Below are 16719 nucleotides of genomic sequence, written 5' to 3'. Positions count from 1 at the left end.
GACAAGTCAAAATTTCAAACCCCCTGTTATGGTGTAGGGTACCTGGCCTTCTCTGATGTAATCAGAGTTAGATTTGATTCAGTGATTTTATAAAAACAGCTAGGAAGCACAATTTGGCAGTGGGTTGCAGAGAAAAAGAAATATGCTGGCACAAAAATCCAATTGAGTGTTTAAACAGCTCTTCATTTTCTGGCTTTATTTTTATGCTAACTAATTTGTTCTCTGAAAAGTGTCCACAAAGCCAAGTATCTGATTAACATATTTGTAGGGATGGTTTTTCACCTATTACTAAATTAAACTTGCTTCATTGGAAAGGCAGCAAGATGTATCCTCATTTCAATATCTACTGAAATAATACAGGTTGACACCAGGAAACATTAACGCCACTGCATCCTTGCTGCTTTCTCATGTGGAAGTCTGTTTAATGTGAAAACAAGGTGATATCTAATTAGCACACAGGTAAGGAATTAAGAAAATCTTTATTTAAGGGTGAAGATGTTTCTCACAAAATCGTTGCCCCAATGCATCATTGAAATTCAAGCTGGAAAGATGATTTTAATATATCACTTGTACATTTTGTATTGCTCTTATGGTGACAATGTAGTTTGTTTTTGTCAATTACCATTTTAATAATAGGGTAAAGAAAATTAAGTGGATTTTTGAAAGAAAACAATACTGTCAATATACTATTAAAACAAATTAAAATGGTAAAAGTTATTGTACTTTAAGTAAAAATAAAAGCGAAAATATCAATCCCAGTTTTGGATTACTTTAATGAACAAAAAAAAAAATTCATATAGCAAAGGATAGTTTCAATCTGCCTACCTCTGGGTTATGGGCCCAGCATGCTTCCATTGCAGTACTCTGCTGCACATGTAAGTGCAAGAGATCCTGAAGCACTCACTCATCATGCGAAAGTACTAATGTGTTTCTTCATTGGTTGCTGGAAGAAACATCTTACAAAAACTCTCCAGATTATTGACTTTTTAAAGTTTTTCTAGGAAACGTTCTAGATGAATGCTTATTAGTCTTTGTCAGTATGTGCTTTTTGCAAAGTGTTGCTGTGGCGCAATCAGTTAGTGTGTATGGTTATTAACCAAAAGGTTGGTGGTTCAATCCCACCCAGGGACGTAATTGACCTTGTTATCAGATTTTGGTGATCTTTAAGTAGACAAGTCAAAATTCCAAACCCCCTGTTATGGTGTAGGGTACCTGGCCTTCTCTGATGTAATCAGAGTTAGATTTGATTCAGTGATTTTATAAAAACAGCTAGGAAGCACAATTTAGCAGTGGGTTGCAGAGAAAAAGAAATATGCTGGCAAAAAAATCCAATTGAGTGATTAAACAGCTCTTCATTTTCTGGCTTTATTTTTATGCTAACAAATTTGTTCTCTGAAAAGTGTCCACAAAGCCAAGTCTCTGATTAACACCTTTGTAGGGATGGTTTTTCACCTATTACTAAATTAAACTTGCTTCATTGGAAAGGCAGCAAGATGCATCCTCATTTCAATGTCTACTGAAATAATACAGGTTGACACCAGGAAACATTAACGCCACTGCATCCTTGCTGCTTTCGCATGTGGAAGTCTGTTTAATGTGAAAACAAGGTGATATCTAATTAGCACACAGGTAAGGAATTAAGAAAATCTTTATTTAAGGGTGAAGGTGTTTCTCACAAAATCGTTGCCCCAATGCATCATTGAAATTCAAGCTGGAAAGATGATTTTAATATATCACTTGTACATTTTGTATTGCTCTTCTGGTGACAATGTAGTTTGTTTTTGTCAATTACCATTTTAATAATAGGGTAAAGAAAATTAAGTGGATTTTTGAAAGAAAACAATACTGTCAATATACTATTAAAACAAATTAAAATGGTAAAAGTTATTGTACTTTAAGTAAAAATAAAAGAGCAAAAATATCAATCCCAGTTTTGGATTACTTTAATTAACAAAAAAAATGCATATAGCAGAGGATAGTTTCAATCTGCCTACCTCTGGGTTATGGGCCCAGCATTTTTCCATTGCAGTACTCTGCTGCACATGTAAGTGCAAGAGATCCTGAAGCACTCACTCATCATGGGAAAGTACCAATGTGTTTCTTCGTTGGTTGATGGAAGAAACATCTTACAAAAACTCTCCAGATTATTGACTTTTTAAAGTTTTTCTAGGAAACGTTCTAGATGAATGCTTATTAGCCTTTGTCAGTATGTACGTTTGTAAAGTGTCTCTGTGGCGCAATCTGTTAGTGTGTTTGGTTATTAATCAAAGGGTTGGTGGTTCAATCCCACCCAGGGATGTAATTGACCTTGTTATCAGATTTTGGTGATCTTTAAGTAGACAAGTCAAAATTTCAAACCCCCTTCTTATGGTGTAGGGTACCTGGCCTACTCTGATGTAATCAGAGTTAGATTTGAATCAGTGATTTTATAAAAAAAACAGCTAGGAAGCACAATTTAGCAGTGGGTTGCAGAGAAAAAGAAATATGCTGGCAGAAAAATCCAATTGAGTGATTAAACAGCTCTTCATTTTCTGGCTTTATTTTTATGCTAACGAATTTGTTCTCTGAAAAGTGTCCACAAAGCCAAGTATCTGATTAACATATTTGTAGGGATGGTTTTTCACCTATTACTAAATTAAACTTGCTTCATTGGAAAGGCAGCAAGATGCATCCTCATTTCAATATCTACTGAAATAATACAGGTTGACACCAGGAAACATTAACGCCACTGCATCCTTGCTGCTTTCTCATGTGGAAGTCTGTTTAATGTGAAAACAAGGTGATATCTAATTAGCACACAGGTAAGGAATTAAGAAAATCTTTATTTAAGGGTGAAGATGTTTCTCACAAAATCGTTGCCCCAATGCATCATTGAAATTCAAGCTGGAAAGATGATTTTAATATATCACTTGTACATTTTGTATTGCTCTTCTGGTGACAATGTAGTTTGTTTTTGTCAATTACCATTTTAATAATCGGATAAAGAAAATTAATTGGATTTTTGAAAGAAAACAATACTGTCAATATACTATTAAAACAAATTAAAATGGTAAAAGTTATTGTACTTTAAGTAAAAATAAAAGCTAAAATATCAATCCCAGTTTTGGATTACTTTAATGAACAAAAAAAAAATGCATATAGCAAAGGATAGTTTCAATCTGCCTACCTCTGGGTTATGGGCCCAGCATGCTTCCATTGCAGTACTCTGCTGCACATGTAAGTGCAAGAGATCCTGAAGCACTCACTCATCATGCGAAAGTACTAATGTGTTTCTTCATTGGTTGCTGGTGAAACATCTTACAAAAACTCTCCAGATTATTGACTTTTTAAAGTTTTTCTAGGAAACGTTCTAGATGAATGCTTATTAGTCTTTGTCAGTATGTGCTTTTTGCAAAGTGTCTCTGTGGCGCAATCGGTTAGTGTGTTCAGCTATTTATCAAAAGGTTGGTGGTTCAATCCCACCCAGGGACGTAATTGACCTTGTGATCACATTTTGGTGATATTTAAGTAGACAAGTCAAAATTGCAAACCCCCTCTTATGGTATAGGGTACCTGGCCTTCTCTGATGTAATCAGAGTTAGATTTGATTAAGTGATTTTATAAAAAAACAGCTAGGAAGCACAATTTAGCAGTGGGTTGCAGAGAAAAAGAAAAATGCTGGCAGAAAAATCCAATTGAGTGATTAAACAGCTCTTCATTTTCTGGCTTTATTTTTATGATTACAAATTTGTTCTCTGAAAAGTGTCCACAAAGCCAAGTATCTGATTAACATCTTTGTAGGGATGGTTTTTCACCTATTACTAAATTAAACTTGCTTCATTGGAAAGGCAGCAAGATGCATCCTCATTTCAATATCTACGGAAATAATACAGGTTGACACCAGGAAACATTAACGCCACTGCATCTTTGCTGTTTTCTCATGTGGAAGTCTGTTTAATGTGAAAACAAGGTGATATCTAATTAGCACACAGGTAAGGAATTAAGAAAATCTTTATTTAAGGGTGAAGATGTTTCTCACAAAATCGTTGCCCCAATGCATCATTGAAATTCAAGCTGGAAAGATGATTTTAATATATCACTTGTACATTTTGTATTGCTCTTCTGGTGACAATGTAGTTTGTTTTTGTCAATTACCATTTTAATAATCGGGTAAAGAAAATTAATTGGATTTTTGAAAGAAAACAATACTGTCAATATACTATTAAAACAAATTAAAATGGTAAAAGTTATTGTACTTTAAGTAAAAATAAAAGAGCAAAAATATCAATCCCAGTTTTGGATTACTTTAATTAACAAAAAAAAATGCATATAGCAGAGGATAGTTTCAATATGCCTACCTCTGGGTTATGGACCCAGCATGCTTCCATTACAGTACTCTGCTGCACATGTAAGTGCAAAAGATCCTGAAGCACTCACTCATCATGGGAAAGTACCAATGTGTTTCTTCATTGGTTGATGGAAGAAACATCTTACAAAAACTCTCCACATTATTGACTTTTTAAAATGTTTCTAGGAATCGTTCTAGATGAATGCTTATTAGCCTTTGTCAGTATGTACTTTTGCAAAGTGTCGCTGTGGCGCAATCAGAAGGTGTGTAAGGCTATTAACCAAAAGGTTGGTGGTTCAATCCCACCTAGGGACTTAATTGACCTTGTTATCAGATTTTGGTGATCTTTAAGTAGACAAGTCAAAATTTCAAACCCCCTGTTATGGTGTAGGGTACCTGGCCTTCTCTGATGTAATCAGAGTTAGATTTGATTCAGTGATTTTATAAAAACAGCTAGGAAGCACAATTTAGCAGTGGGTTGCAGAGAAAAAGAAATATGCTGGCAGAAAAATCCAATTGAGTGATTAAACAGCTCTTCATTTTCTGGCTTTATTTTTATGCTAACAAATTTGTGCTCTGAAAAGTGTCCACAAAGCCAAGTATCTGATTAACACCTTTGTAGGGATGGTTTTTCACCTATTATTAAATTAAACTTGCTTCATTGGAAAGGCAGCAAGTGATGTCATCCAAGCATTGGGTCAAAGTTGGCTTCAAACCTCGTCTGCTTATGAAAAGAGAAAAGGGGTATGCAGGGCATGGCGGCCTTTTGCGGTGCTTGGATGACCCCTAGTTCGCATTAAATAATGCAGTCGAGTTTCCCACATTTGGGGAAATCACAGAGGTCAGCATACCCAGAATGCAATGAATGAACCGCACCCTGGGAGAACAGTCTTCATGACCATGGTATCTCCTATGCAAAATAAGTATGATTTGGGATAGGGCTGGGGAGGGCCGCTGCTCAGGCACATCTCTGTCAAGTAAAGGAGATTCAACTGAGGCAGCACAAGGGAACTCTCATCTGGGGACAACAACTGCAGGGAGAACACATATTTTCAGATGAACATGGGAGGGCAGAAGGCTGCCTAATACTGAAGCACCCCCAAACAACAAACCAAATGCAACAACTAGTGCAAGCATTCCTGGGGGAAGGCCTGCAGCAGATGGATTTGCATATGGCGATGTCATCCAAGCAGTGGGTCAAAGTTGGCTTCAACCCTCGTCTGCATATGAAAAGAGAAAAGGGGTGTGCAGGGCATGGCGGCCTTTTGCGGCACTTGGATGACCCCTAGTTCGCATTAAACACCTCCACCCTCCGTCGGTGTGGGGCTCATGTTGGCTATGCCCCAGCCCCTGAAGGATTCAAGCTGATTTCTTGCAGCAGCTGGGCACTGTAACAGCTCCAGAGCTGCTCTGTAAGGCAAGTAAAAGGGTGTGGGCCCTGCAGCAATACCTGTAGTTCGCATTGTGCGAGACCCCTAGTTCGCATTAAACACCCCCACCCTCCTTCGGTGTGGGGCTCATGTTGGCCATGCCCCAGCCCCTGAAGCATTCACGCTGATTTCTTGCAGCAGCTGGGCACTGTAACAGCTCAAGAGCTGCTCTGTAAGGTAAGTAAAAGGGTGTGGGCCCTGCAGCACTACCTGTAGTTTGCATTGTGCATTGGAAGGCACAAAGTAAGCAGACGGGAGGAGAAGTCAGGATAGTGCACAAGGGTATAGACGGGAGGGGCTCAAGAAAAAAGAAGTGGAAACAGACAGCAAACTAGGCTTCCAATGCACAATGCAAACTACAGGTAGTGCTGCAGGGCCCACACCCTTTTACTTGCCTTACAGAGCAGCTCTGGAGCTGTTTAATCACTCAATTGGATTTTTCTGCCAGCATAATTTTTCTCTTACGTCCTAGAGGATGCTGGGGATTCCGTAAGGACCATGGGGGATAGACGGGCTCCGCAGGAGACATGGGCACTTTAAGAAAGACTTTAGATCTGGGTGTGCACTGGCTCCTCCCTCTATGCCCCTCCTCCAGACCTCAGTTTACTACTGTGCCCAGAGGAGACTGGGTGCTTTTCAGGGAGCTCTCCTGAGTTTCCTGACAGAAAGTATATTTGTTAGATTTTTTTATTTTCAGGGAGCCTGCTGGCAACAGACTCCCTGCATCGAGGGGCGGAGGGGAGAGATGCACACCTACTTCTGTGAGTTGATAGGCTCTGCTTCTTAGGCTACTGTACAGCATTAGCTCCAGAGGGATCGGTACGCAGGTCTCACCCTCGCCGTCCGTCCCAGAGCCGCGCCGCCGTCCCCCTCGCAGAGCCGGAAGATAGAAGCCGGGTGAGTATGAGAAGAAAAGAAGACTTCAGAGGCGGCGGAAGACTTCATGATCTTCACTGAGGTAACGCACAGCAGTAAAGCTGTGCTCCATTGCTCCAATACACCTCACACACGGCAGTCAGTGTAAGGGTGAAGGGCGCAGGGGGGACGCCCTGGGCAGCAATATAGACCTCTCTTTGGCAAAATAAATATATATGCAGCTAGGCACTGTATATATATATATAAGAGCCCCCGCCATTTTTTTACTATATTTGAGCGGGACAGAAGCCCGTCGCTGAGGGGGTGGGGCTTCTCCCTCAGCACTCACCAGCGCCATTTTCTCCACAGCACCGCTGAGGGGAAGCTCCACGGACTCTCCCCTGCTTATACCACGGTAGAAAGAGGGTCTTAAAGAAGAGGGGGGCACATAATTAGGCGCATATATATATGGAAATACAGCGCTACTGGGTAAACATAAAATTATTGTGTTTTTTTCCTGGGTCATATAGCGCTGGGGTGTGTGCTGGCATACTCTCTCTCTCTGTCTCTCCAAAGGGCCTTGTTGGGGAACTGTCCTCAGATAAGAGGATTCCCTGAGTGTATGGTGTGTCGGTACACGTGTGTCGACATGTCTGAGGTAGAAGGCTCTCCTAGAGAGGAGCAGGAGCAAATTAATGTGGTGTCTCCATCGACAACGCCGACACCTGACTGGATGGATATGTGGAATGTTTTAAGTGCTAATGTAAACTTATTACACAAGAGATTAGACAAAGCTGAAGCTAGGGAACAGTCAGGGAGTCAACCCATGCCTGTCCCTATGTCGCAGGGACCTTCGGGGTCTCAAAAGCGTCCACTATCCCAAATAGTTGACACAGATACCGACACAGATTCTGACTCCAGTGTCGACTACGATGATGCAAAGTTACAGCCAAAATTGGCTAAATGTATTCGATATATGATTATTGCAATAAAAGATGTTTTGCACATCACAGAGTCCCCTGTCCCTGACACGAGGGTACACATGTATAAGGGAAAGAAACCTGAGATAACCTTTCCCTCCTCACATGAGTTGAACGAATTATGTGAAAAAGCTTGGGAATCTCCAGACAAAAAGCTGCAGATTCCCAAAAGGATTCTTATGGCGTATCCTTTCCCGCCAATGGACAGGATACGGTGGGAATCCTCCCCTAGGGTGGATAAAGCATTGACACGCTTATCCAAAAAGGTAGCGCTGCCATCCCAGGATACGGCTACCATCAGGGACCCTGCTGACCGCAAGCAGGAGGTTACCCTAAAGTCCATTTACACACATTCTGGTACCTTACTCAGACCGGCAATTGCGTCGGCCGGGGTTGTAGCGCGGTGGCAGCATGGACAGATACCTTATCAGCAGAGATTGAGACCCTAGATAAGGATGCTATGTTATTGACCATAGGGCATATAAAAGATGCTGTCCTATATATGAGAGATGCTCAAAGTGACATTAGTCTACTGGGTTCTAGAATAAACGCTATGTCGATTTCTGCTAGACGAGTCCTATGGACCCGGTAATGGACAGGTGATGCCGACTCAAAAAGGCATATGGAGGTTTTACCTTACAGGGGTGAGGAATTGTTTGGGGAAGGTCTCTCGGACCTAGTCTCCACAGCTACAGCTGGTAAATCAAATTTTTTGCCTTATATTCCCTCACAGCCTAAGAAAGCACCACATTATCAAATACAGTCCTTTCGATCACAGAGAAACAAGAAAGTACGAGGTGCGTCCTTTCTTGCCAGAGGTAAGGGCAGAGGGAAGAAGCTGCACAACACAGCTAGTTCCCAGGAACAGAAGTCCTCCCCGGCCTCTACAAAATCCACCGCATGACGCTGGGGCTCCGCTAAAGGAGTCCGCCCAGTTGGGGGCACGTCTTCGAGTTTTCAGCCACATCTGGGTTCATTCGCAGGTGGATCCCTAGGCAATAGAAATTGTTTCTCAGGGTTACAAGCTGAAATTCGAAGAGGTGCCTCCTCGCCGGTTTTTCAAATCGGCCCTACCATCTTCTCCCCAGGAAAGGGAGATAGTGTTAAATGCAATTCACAAATTGTATCTTCAACATATGCAGATGAGGGTTCCAGCCAACTTTGGCCCACTGCTTGGATGACATCACCGTATGCAAATCCGTCTTCTGCAGACCTTCTCCCAGGAATGCTTGTACTAGTTGTTGCATTTGGTTTGTTGTTTGGGCGTGCTTCAGTATTAGGCAGCCTTCTGCCCTCCCATGTTCATCTGAAAATATGTGTTCTCCCGGCAGTTGTTGTCCCCAGATGAGAGTTCCCTTGTGCTGCCTCAGTTGAATCTCCTTTACTTGACAGAGATGTGCATGAGCAGCGGCCCTCCCCAGCCCTATCTCAAATCATACTTATTTTGCATAGGAGATACCATGGTCATAAAGATTGTTCTCCCAGGGTGAGGTTCATTCATTGCATTCTGGGTATGCTGACCCCTGTGATTTCCCCAAATGTGGGAAACTCAACTGCATTATTTGTGGTAGTGGGGGACTGTGTTTGTGTTTTCCTCTGGTCAGCTCTGGTAAAAGTCAGATTTCTTTGTCTCAGATCTTCCTCTAGCCTTGTTCTTCTTTCGAGAGTTCCATTGTGCTGCCTCAGTTTGACCTCCTTCACTTGACAGGGGGGTACCCGAGCAGCGACCCTCCCTAGCTCTAGCCCAACTCCTACATACCTGCCAGGTGAGATACTATGATCATGAAGGTGCTTCTCCCAGGGCAAGGCTCACCCATTGCACTCTGGGTGTGCTGCTCCTGCGATTTCCCCAAATGTGGGAAACTTGACTGCATAATTTGTGTTTCCCCTGGTCGGCTCTCGTATAATTCAGATCTCTTTGTCTCAGGTCTCTCTCCAGCCTAGTTTGCTGTCTGTTTCCACTTCTGTTTTCTTGAGCCGCTCCCTTCTATGCCCTTGCGCACTATCCTGACTTCTCCCGTCTGCTTACTTTGTGCCTTCCAACGCACAATGCGAACTACAGGTAGTGCTGCAGGGCCCACACCCTTTTACTTGCCGTACAGAGCAGCTCTGGAGCTGTTACAGTGCCCAGCTGCTGCAAGAAATCAGCTTGAATGCTTCAGGGGCTGGGGCATAGCCAACATGAGCCCCACACCGAAGGAGGGTGGAGGTATTTAATGCGAACTAGGGGTCATCCAAGCACCGCAAAAGGCCGCCATGCCCTGCATAACCCTTTTCTCTTTTCATATGCAGATGAGGGTTCCAGCCAACTTTGGCCCACTGCTTGGATGACATCACCGTATGCAAATCCGTCTTCTGCAGACCTTCTCCCAGGAATGCTTTTACTAGTTGTTACATTTGGTTTGTTGTTTGGGGGTGCTTCAGTATTAGGCAGCCTTCTGCCCTCCCATGTTCATCTGAAAATATGTGTTCTCCCTGCAGTTGTTGTCCCCAGATGAGAGTTCCCTTGTGCTGCCTCAGTTGAATCACCTTTACTTGACAGAGATGTGCCTGAGCAGCGGCCCTCCCCAGCCCTATCCCAAATCATACTTATTTTGCATAGAAGTTTCCATGGTCATGAAGATTGTTCTCCCAGGGTGAGGTTCATTCATTGCATTCTGGGTATGCTGACCCCTGTGATTTCCCCAAATGTGGGAAACTCGACTGCATTAATTGTGGTAGTGGGGGACTGTGTTTGTGCTTTCCTCTGGTCAGCTCTGGTAAAAGACAGATTTCTTTGTCTCAGATCTTCCTCTAGCCTTGTTCTTTTTTCGAGAGTTTCCTTGTGCTGCCTCAGTTGGATCTCCTTCACTTGACAGGGGGGTGCCCGAGCAGCGACCCTCCCCATCTCTAGCCCAACTCCTACTTACCTGCCAGGTGAGATACTATGATCAGGAAGGTGCTTCTCCCAGGGCAAGGCTCACCCATTGCACTCTGGGTGTGCTGCTACTACGATTTCCCCAAATGTGGGACACTTGACTGCATAATTTGTGTTTCCTCTAGTCGGCTACTCGTATAATTCAGATCTCTTTGTCTCAGGTCTCTCTCCAGCCTAGTTTGCTGTCTGTTTCCACTTCTCTTTTCTTGAGCCGCTGCCTTCTATGCCCTTATGCACTCTCCTGACTTCTCCTGTCTGCTTACTTTGTGCCTTCCAACGCACAATGCAAACTACAGGTAGTGCTGCAGGGCCCACACCCTTTTACTTGCCTTTCAGAGCAGCTCTGGAGCTGTTACAGTGCCCAGCTGCTGCAAGAAATCAGCTTGAATGCTTCAGGGGCTGGGGCATAGCCAACATGAGCCCCACACCGACGGAGGGTGGAGGTGTTTAATGCGAACTAAGGGTCATCCAAGCGCCGCAAAAGGCCGCCATGCCCTGCATACCCCTTTTCTCTTTTCATATGCAGATGAGGGTTCCAGCCAACTTTGGCCCACTGCTTGGATGACATCACCGTATGCAAATCCGTCTTCTGCAGACCTTCCCCCAGGAATGCTTGTACTAGTTGTTGCATTTGGTTTGTTGTTTGGGGTGCTTCAGTATTAGGCAGCCTTCAGCTCTCCCATGTTCATCTGAAAATATGTGTTCTCCCTGCAGTTGTTGTCCCCAGATGAGAGTTCCCTTGTGCTGCCTCAGTTGAATCTCCTTTACTTGAAAGAGATGTGCCTGAGCAGCGGCCCTCCCCAGCCCTATCCCAAATCATACTTATTTTGCATAGGAGATACCATGGTCATGAAGATTGTTCTCCCAGGGTGAGGTTCATTCATTGCATTCTGGGTATGCTGACCCCTGTGATTTCCCCAAATGTGGGAAACTCGACTGCATTATTTGTGGTAGTGGGGGACTGTGTTTGTGCTTTCCTCTGGTCAGCTCTGGTAAAAGTCAGATTTCTTTGTCTCAGATCTTCCTCTAGCCTTGTTCTTTTTTTGAGAGTTTCCTTGTGCTGCCTCAGTTGGATCTCCTTCACTTGACAGGGGGGTGCCCGAGCAGCGACCCTCCCCAGCTCAAGCCCAACTCCTACTTACCTGCCAAGTGAGATACTATGATCAGGAAGGTGCTTCTACCAGGGCAAGGCTCACCCATTGCACTCTGGGTGTGCTGCTCCTACGATTTCCCCAAATGTGGGACACTTGACTGCATAATTTGTGTTTCCTCTGGTCGGCTACTCGTATAATTCAGATCTCTTTGTCTCAGGTCTCTCTCCAGCCTAGTTTGCTGTCTGTTTCCACTTCTCTTTTCTTGAGCCCCTGCCTTCTATGCCCTTGTGCACTCTCCTGACTTCTCCTGTCTGCTTACTTTGTGCCTTCCAACGCACAATGCAAACTACAGGTAGTGCTGCAGGGCCAACACCCTTTTACTTGCCTTACAGAGCAGCTCTGGAGCTGTTACAGTGCCCAGCTGCTGCAAGAAATCAGCTTGAATGCTTCAGGGGCTGGGGCATAGCCAACATGAGCAGCAAGATGCAGCACTGGACTATTAGTAATGTACTGTTGTATGCTGAGCACCACAATGCAGCACAAGACAATGAGCAGTGATACTGAGCACTGATGAGGATACTACTGAGAACTGACACTGAGCAGGAGAGACACACTACTAGTATTACTGAGCAGCAATAAGTAACCACTGATACTGGGCACTGATATTGAGATTTCCACTGAGAGAACATAGCCACGTCCTCTCCGCTCTCTCTTCAATGCACGAGTAAAAATGGCGGCAACGCGCAGCTCTTTATATGGAATCCGAATCTCGCGAGAATCTGACAGCGGGATGATGACATTTTCCCTTGTTCAGGTTTTCATAGTCAGGCGGGAACAACCGAGCCTGCCACGGACCAGTGTAAACCACGTGGAGTTCGTCGGGAATTCGGTTCTCGGAGAACCGAACCCGCTCCTCTATATATACTATATTACTATGTTACTGTAGTATACAGAACACCACAATGCAATGAGCAGTGATAGTGAGCACTGATGAGGATACTAGAACTGACACTGAGCAGCAAGATGCAGCACTGGACTATTAGTAATGTACTGTAGTATGCTGAGCACCACAATGCAGCACAAGACAATGAGCAGTGATACTGAGCACTGATGAGGATACTACTGAGAACTGACACTGAGCAGGAGAGACACACTACTAGTATTACTGAGCAGCAATAAGTAACCACTGATACTGAGCACTGATATTGAGATTTCCACTGAGAGAACATAGCCACGTCCTCTCCGCTCTCTCTTCAATGCACGAGTAAAAATGGCAGCAACGCGCAGCTCTTTATATGGAATCCGAATCTCGCAAGAATCCGACAGCGGGATGATGACATTTTCCCTTGTTCAGGTTTTCCGAGTCAGGCGGGAACAACCGAGCCTGCCTCGGACCAGTGTAAACCACGTGGAGTTCGTGGGGAATTCGGTTCTCGGAGAACCGAACCCGCTCCTCTCTACCTTATACCCATCAATTTTTTTATTTTCAATCTAAGCCCCTGCAGTTTTCTGTAAGCATCTGCTTCGCTATGATGATCAACAAGTCACAAGGGCAAACACTCAGGGCTTGAGGCGTAGATCTTAGGACCAGCTGCTACAAGCATGGCAGAGGTGTCACTATCACTGGTGACACCCAGAAAGGTAGCGAGGGAGATTGTAATGCAGTGCGCGCAGATAAACAGCGCAATGGTAAAAAGGAGGCATGGTTTCATAGGTAGGGGCGTGGCCTGGTGGCCTGAATCTACATTTTGTTGCTCCGGGTGTCCCGGGGGTTGGGGGCTGCACCCGGGGACTAGTGTGTGAGCTGTGCTGGCTCCTGCACAGTGACAGGGCATGGCCACCCAGCATGACGCCTCCCTTCTTGACCATGCTGTAATTGCAGTCGCACTGCAGTTCAGCGTGATCATAAAAAATGGTGTAGGCTCCTGCTGGTGCAGGCTGTAGAGAAAAGCTGCTGTGACCACGCCCCCTGTGTCTCCTCCGTTGCAGACCCCATTTTGAAGCCTTGCCCCCGGACTAAGAGAAAAGTATGCCCTTGCGCACTATCCTGACTTCTCCTCCCGTCTGCTTAATTTGTGCCTTCCAACGCACAATGCGAACAACAGGTGGTGCTGCAGGGCCCACACCCTTTTACTTGCCTTACAGAACAGCTCTGGAGCTGTTACAGTGCCCAGCTGCTGCAAGAAATCAGCTTGAATGCTTCAGGGGATGGGGCATGGCCAACATGAGCCCCACACCAAAGGAGGGTGGGGGTGTTTAATGCGAACTAGGGGTCATCCAAGCACTGCAAAAGGCCGCCATGCCCTGCATGCCCCTTTTCTCTTTTCATATGCAGATGAGGGTTCCAGTCAACTTTGGCCCACTGCTTGGATAACATCACCGTATGCAAATCCGTCTGCTGCAGACCTTCCCCAAGGAGTGCTTGTACTAGTTGTTGCATATGGTTTGATATTTGATGGTGCTTCAGTATTAGGCAGCCTTCCGCCCTCCCATGTTCATCTGAAAAGATGTGGTCTCCCTGCAGTTGTTGTCCCCAGATGAGAGTTCCCTTGTGCTGCCTCAGTTGAATCTCCTTTACTTGACAGAGATGTGCCTGAGCAGCGGCCCTCACCAGCCCTATCCCAAATCATACTTATTTTGCATAGGAGATACCATGGTCATGAAGATTGTTCTCCCAGGGTGAGGTTCATTCATTGCATTCTGGGTATGCTGACCCCTGTGATTTTCCCAAATGTGGGAAACTCGACTGCATTATTTGTGGTAGTGGGGGACTGTGTTTGTGCTTTCCTCTGGTCAGCTCTGGTAAAAGTCAGATTTCTTTGTCTCAGATCTTCCTCTAGCCTTGTTCTTCTTTCGAGAGTTCCCTTGTGCTGCCTCAGTTGGATCTCTTTCACTTGACAGGGGGGTGCCCGAACAGCGACCCTCCCCAGCTCTAGCCCAACTCCTACTTACCTGCCAGGTGAGATACTATGATCATGAAGGTGCTTCTCCCAGGGCAAGGCTCACCCATTGCACTCTGGGTGTGCTGCCCCTGCGATTTCCCCAAATGTGGGAAACTTGACTGCATAATTTGTGTTTCCCCTGGTCGGCTCTCGTATAATTCAGATCTCTTTGTCTCAGGTCTCTCTCCAGCCTAGTTTGCTGTCTGTTTCCACTTCTCTTTTCTTCAACCGCTCCCTTCTATACCCTTGTGCACTATCCTGACTTCTCCTCCCGTCTGCTTACTTTGTGCCTTCCAATGCACAATGCAAACTACAGGTAGTGCTGCAGGGCCCACACCCTTTTACTTGCCTTACAGAGCAGCTCTGGAGCTGTTACAGTGCCCAGCTGCTGCAAGAAATCAGCTTGAATGCTTCAGGGGATGGGGCATGGCCAACATGAGCCCCACACCAAAGGAGGGTGGAGGTGTTTAATGCGAACTAGGGGTCATCCAAGCACCACAAAAGGCCGCCATGCCCTGCACGCCCCTTTTCTCTTTTCATATGCAGATGAGGGTTGAAGCCAACTTTGACCCACTGCTTGGATGACATCACCGTATGCAAATCCGTCTTCTGCAGAACTTCCCCCAGGAATGCTTGCACTAGTTGTTGCATTTGGTTTGTTGTTTGGGGGTGCTTCAGTATTAGGCAGCCTTCTGCCCTCCCATGTTCATCTGAAAATATGTGTTCTCCCTGCAGTTGTTGTCCCCAGATGAGAGTTCCCTTGTGCTGCCTCAGTTGAATCTCCTTTACTTGACAGAGATGTGCATGAGCAGCGGCCCTCCCCAGCCCTATTCCAAATCATACTTATTTTGCATAGGAGATACCATGGTCATGAAGATTGTTCTCCCAGGGTGAGGTTCATTCATTGCATTTTGGGTATGCTGACCCCTGTGATTTCCCCAAATGTGGGAAACTTGACTGCATTATTTGTGGTAGTGGGGGACTGTGTTTGTGCTTTCCTCTGGTCAGCTCTGGTAAAAGTCAGATTTCTTTGTCTCAGATTTTCCTCTAGCCTTGTTCTTCTTTCGAGAGTTCCATTGTGCTGCCTCAGTTGGATCTCCTTCACTTGACAGGGGGGTACCCGAGCAGCGACCCTCCCCAGCTCTAGCCCAACTCCTACTTACCTGCCAGGTGAGATACTATGATCATGAAGGTGCTTCTCCCAGGGCAAGGCTCACCCATTGCACTCTGGGTGTGCTGCCCCTGCGATTTCCCCAAATGTGGGAAACTTGACTGCATAATTTGTGTTTCCCCTGGTCGGCTCTCGTATAATTCAGATCTATTTGTCTCAGGTCTCTCTCCAGCCTAGTTTGCTGTCTGTTTCCACTTCTCTTTTCTTCAGCCGCTCCCTTCTATACCCTTGTGCACTATCCTGACTTCTCCTCCCGTCTGCTTACTTTGTGCCTTCCAATGCACAATGCAAACTACAGGTAGTGCTGCAGGGCCCACACCCTTTTACTTGCCTTACAGAGCAGCTCTGGAGCTGTTACAGTGCCCAGCTGCTGCAAGAAATCAGCTTGAATGCTTCAGGGGATGGGGCATGGCCAACATGAGCCCCACACCAAAGGAGGGGGGAGGTGTTTAATGCGATCTAGGGGTCATCCAAGCACTGCAAAAGGCCACCATGCCCTGCATGCCCCTTTTCTCTTTTCATATGCAGATGAGGGTTCCAGTCAACTTTGGCCCACTGCTTGGATAACATCACCGTATGCAAATCCGTCTGCTGCAGACCTTCCCCCAGGAGTGCTTGTACTAGTTGTTGCATATGGTTTGATATTTGATGGTGCTTCAGTATTAGGCAGCCTTCCGCCCTCCCATGTTCATCTGAAAAGATGTGGTCTCCCTGCAGTTGTTGTCCCCAGATGAGAGTTCACTTGTGCTGCCTCAGTTGAATCTCCTTTACTTGACAGAGATGTGCCTGAGCAGCTGCCCTCACCAGCCCTATCCCAAATCATACTTATTTTGCATAGGAGATACCATGGTCATGAAGATTGTTCTCCCAGGGTGAGGTTCATTCATTGCATTCTGGGTATGCTGACCCCTGTGATTTTCCCAAATGTGGGAAACTCGACTGCATTATTTGTGGTAGTGGGGGACTGTGTTTGTGCTTTCCTCTGGTCAGCTCTGGTAAAAGT

The 16719-nt window shown here is 45.2% G+C and overlaps 11 non-coding genes and 1 pseudogene across 11 annotated transcripts; 11 read left to right on the top strand and 1 right to left on the bottom strand.

The window, feature by feature from the left end:
* Positions 1 to 5075: 5075 nt before the first annotated feature.
* LOC135025438 (U1 spliceosomal RNA) lies at positions 5076 to 5254 on the bottom strand (annotated as a pseudogene).
* A 3773-nt stretch (positions 5255 to 9027) lies between these two features.
* LOC135025244 (U1 spliceosomal RNA) lies at positions 9028 to 9191 on the top strand. The gene has a single exon (XR_010222028.1). It is a non-coding gene; the product is annotated as a U1 spliceosomal RNA (small nuclear RNA).
* A 152-nt stretch (positions 9192 to 9343) lies between these two features.
* On the top strand, positions 9344 to 9506 carry LOC135025369 (U1 spliceosomal RNA). Its single transcript, XR_010222151.1, has one exon. It is a non-coding gene; the product is annotated as a U1 spliceosomal RNA (small nuclear RNA).
* A 671-nt stretch (positions 9507 to 10177) lies between these two features.
* On the top strand, positions 10178 to 10341 carry LOC135025296 (U1 spliceosomal RNA). The gene has a single exon (XR_010222079.1). It is a non-coding gene; the product is annotated as a U1 spliceosomal RNA (small nuclear RNA).
* A 152-nt stretch (positions 10342 to 10493) lies between these two features.
* Positions 10494 to 10657, top strand: LOC135025411 (U1 spliceosomal RNA). Its single transcript, XR_010222174.1, has one exon. It is a non-coding gene; the product is annotated as a U1 spliceosomal RNA (small nuclear RNA).
* Positions 10658 to 11327: 670 nt separating this feature from the next.
* On the top strand, positions 11328 to 11491 carry LOC135025283 (U1 spliceosomal RNA). The gene has a single exon (XR_010222066.1). It is a non-coding gene; the product is annotated as a U1 spliceosomal RNA (small nuclear RNA).
* Positions 11492 to 11643: 152 nt separating this feature from the next.
* LOC135025420 (U1 spliceosomal RNA) lies at positions 11644 to 11807 on the top strand. Its single transcript, XR_010222181.1, has one exon. It is a non-coding gene; the product is annotated as a U1 spliceosomal RNA (small nuclear RNA).
* Positions 11808 to 14231: 2424 nt separating this feature from the next.
* On the top strand, positions 14232 to 14395 carry LOC135025429 (U1 spliceosomal RNA). The gene has a single exon (XR_010222185.1). It is a non-coding gene; the product is annotated as a U1 spliceosomal RNA (small nuclear RNA).
* Positions 14396 to 14547: 152 nt separating this feature from the next.
* On the top strand, positions 14548 to 14710 carry LOC135025319 (U1 spliceosomal RNA). Its single transcript, XR_010222102.1, has one exon. It is a non-coding gene; the product is annotated as a U1 spliceosomal RNA (small nuclear RNA).
* Positions 14711 to 15384: 674 nt separating this feature from the next.
* Positions 15385 to 15548, top strand: LOC135025233 (U1 spliceosomal RNA). Its single transcript, XR_010222018.1, has one exon. It is a non-coding gene; the product is annotated as a U1 spliceosomal RNA (small nuclear RNA).
* A 152-nt stretch (positions 15549 to 15700) lies between these two features.
* On the top strand, positions 15701 to 15863 carry LOC135025332 (U1 spliceosomal RNA). Its single transcript, XR_010222115.1, has one exon. It is a non-coding gene; the product is annotated as a U1 spliceosomal RNA (small nuclear RNA).
* A 674-nt stretch (positions 15864 to 16537) lies between these two features.
* LOC135025418 (U1 spliceosomal RNA) lies at positions 16538 to 16701 on the top strand. Its single transcript, XR_010222179.1, has one exon. It is a non-coding gene; the product is annotated as a U1 spliceosomal RNA (small nuclear RNA).
* Positions 16702 to 16719: the final 18 nt, after the last annotated feature.

The sequence above is a fragment of the Pseudophryne corroboree genome, unplaced genomic scaffold (genome assembly GCF_028390025.1).
Source record: "Pseudophryne corroboree isolate aPseCor3 unplaced genomic scaffold, aPseCor3.hap2 scaffold_415, whole genome shotgun sequence".
NCBI classification, from domain to species: domain Eukaryota; kingdom Metazoa; phylum Chordata; class Amphibia; order Anura; family Myobatrachidae; genus Pseudophryne; species Pseudophryne corroboree.
The sequence above is the reverse complement of the archived record's forward strand: the minus strand, read 5'-3'. Positions and strand labels throughout refer to the sequence as shown.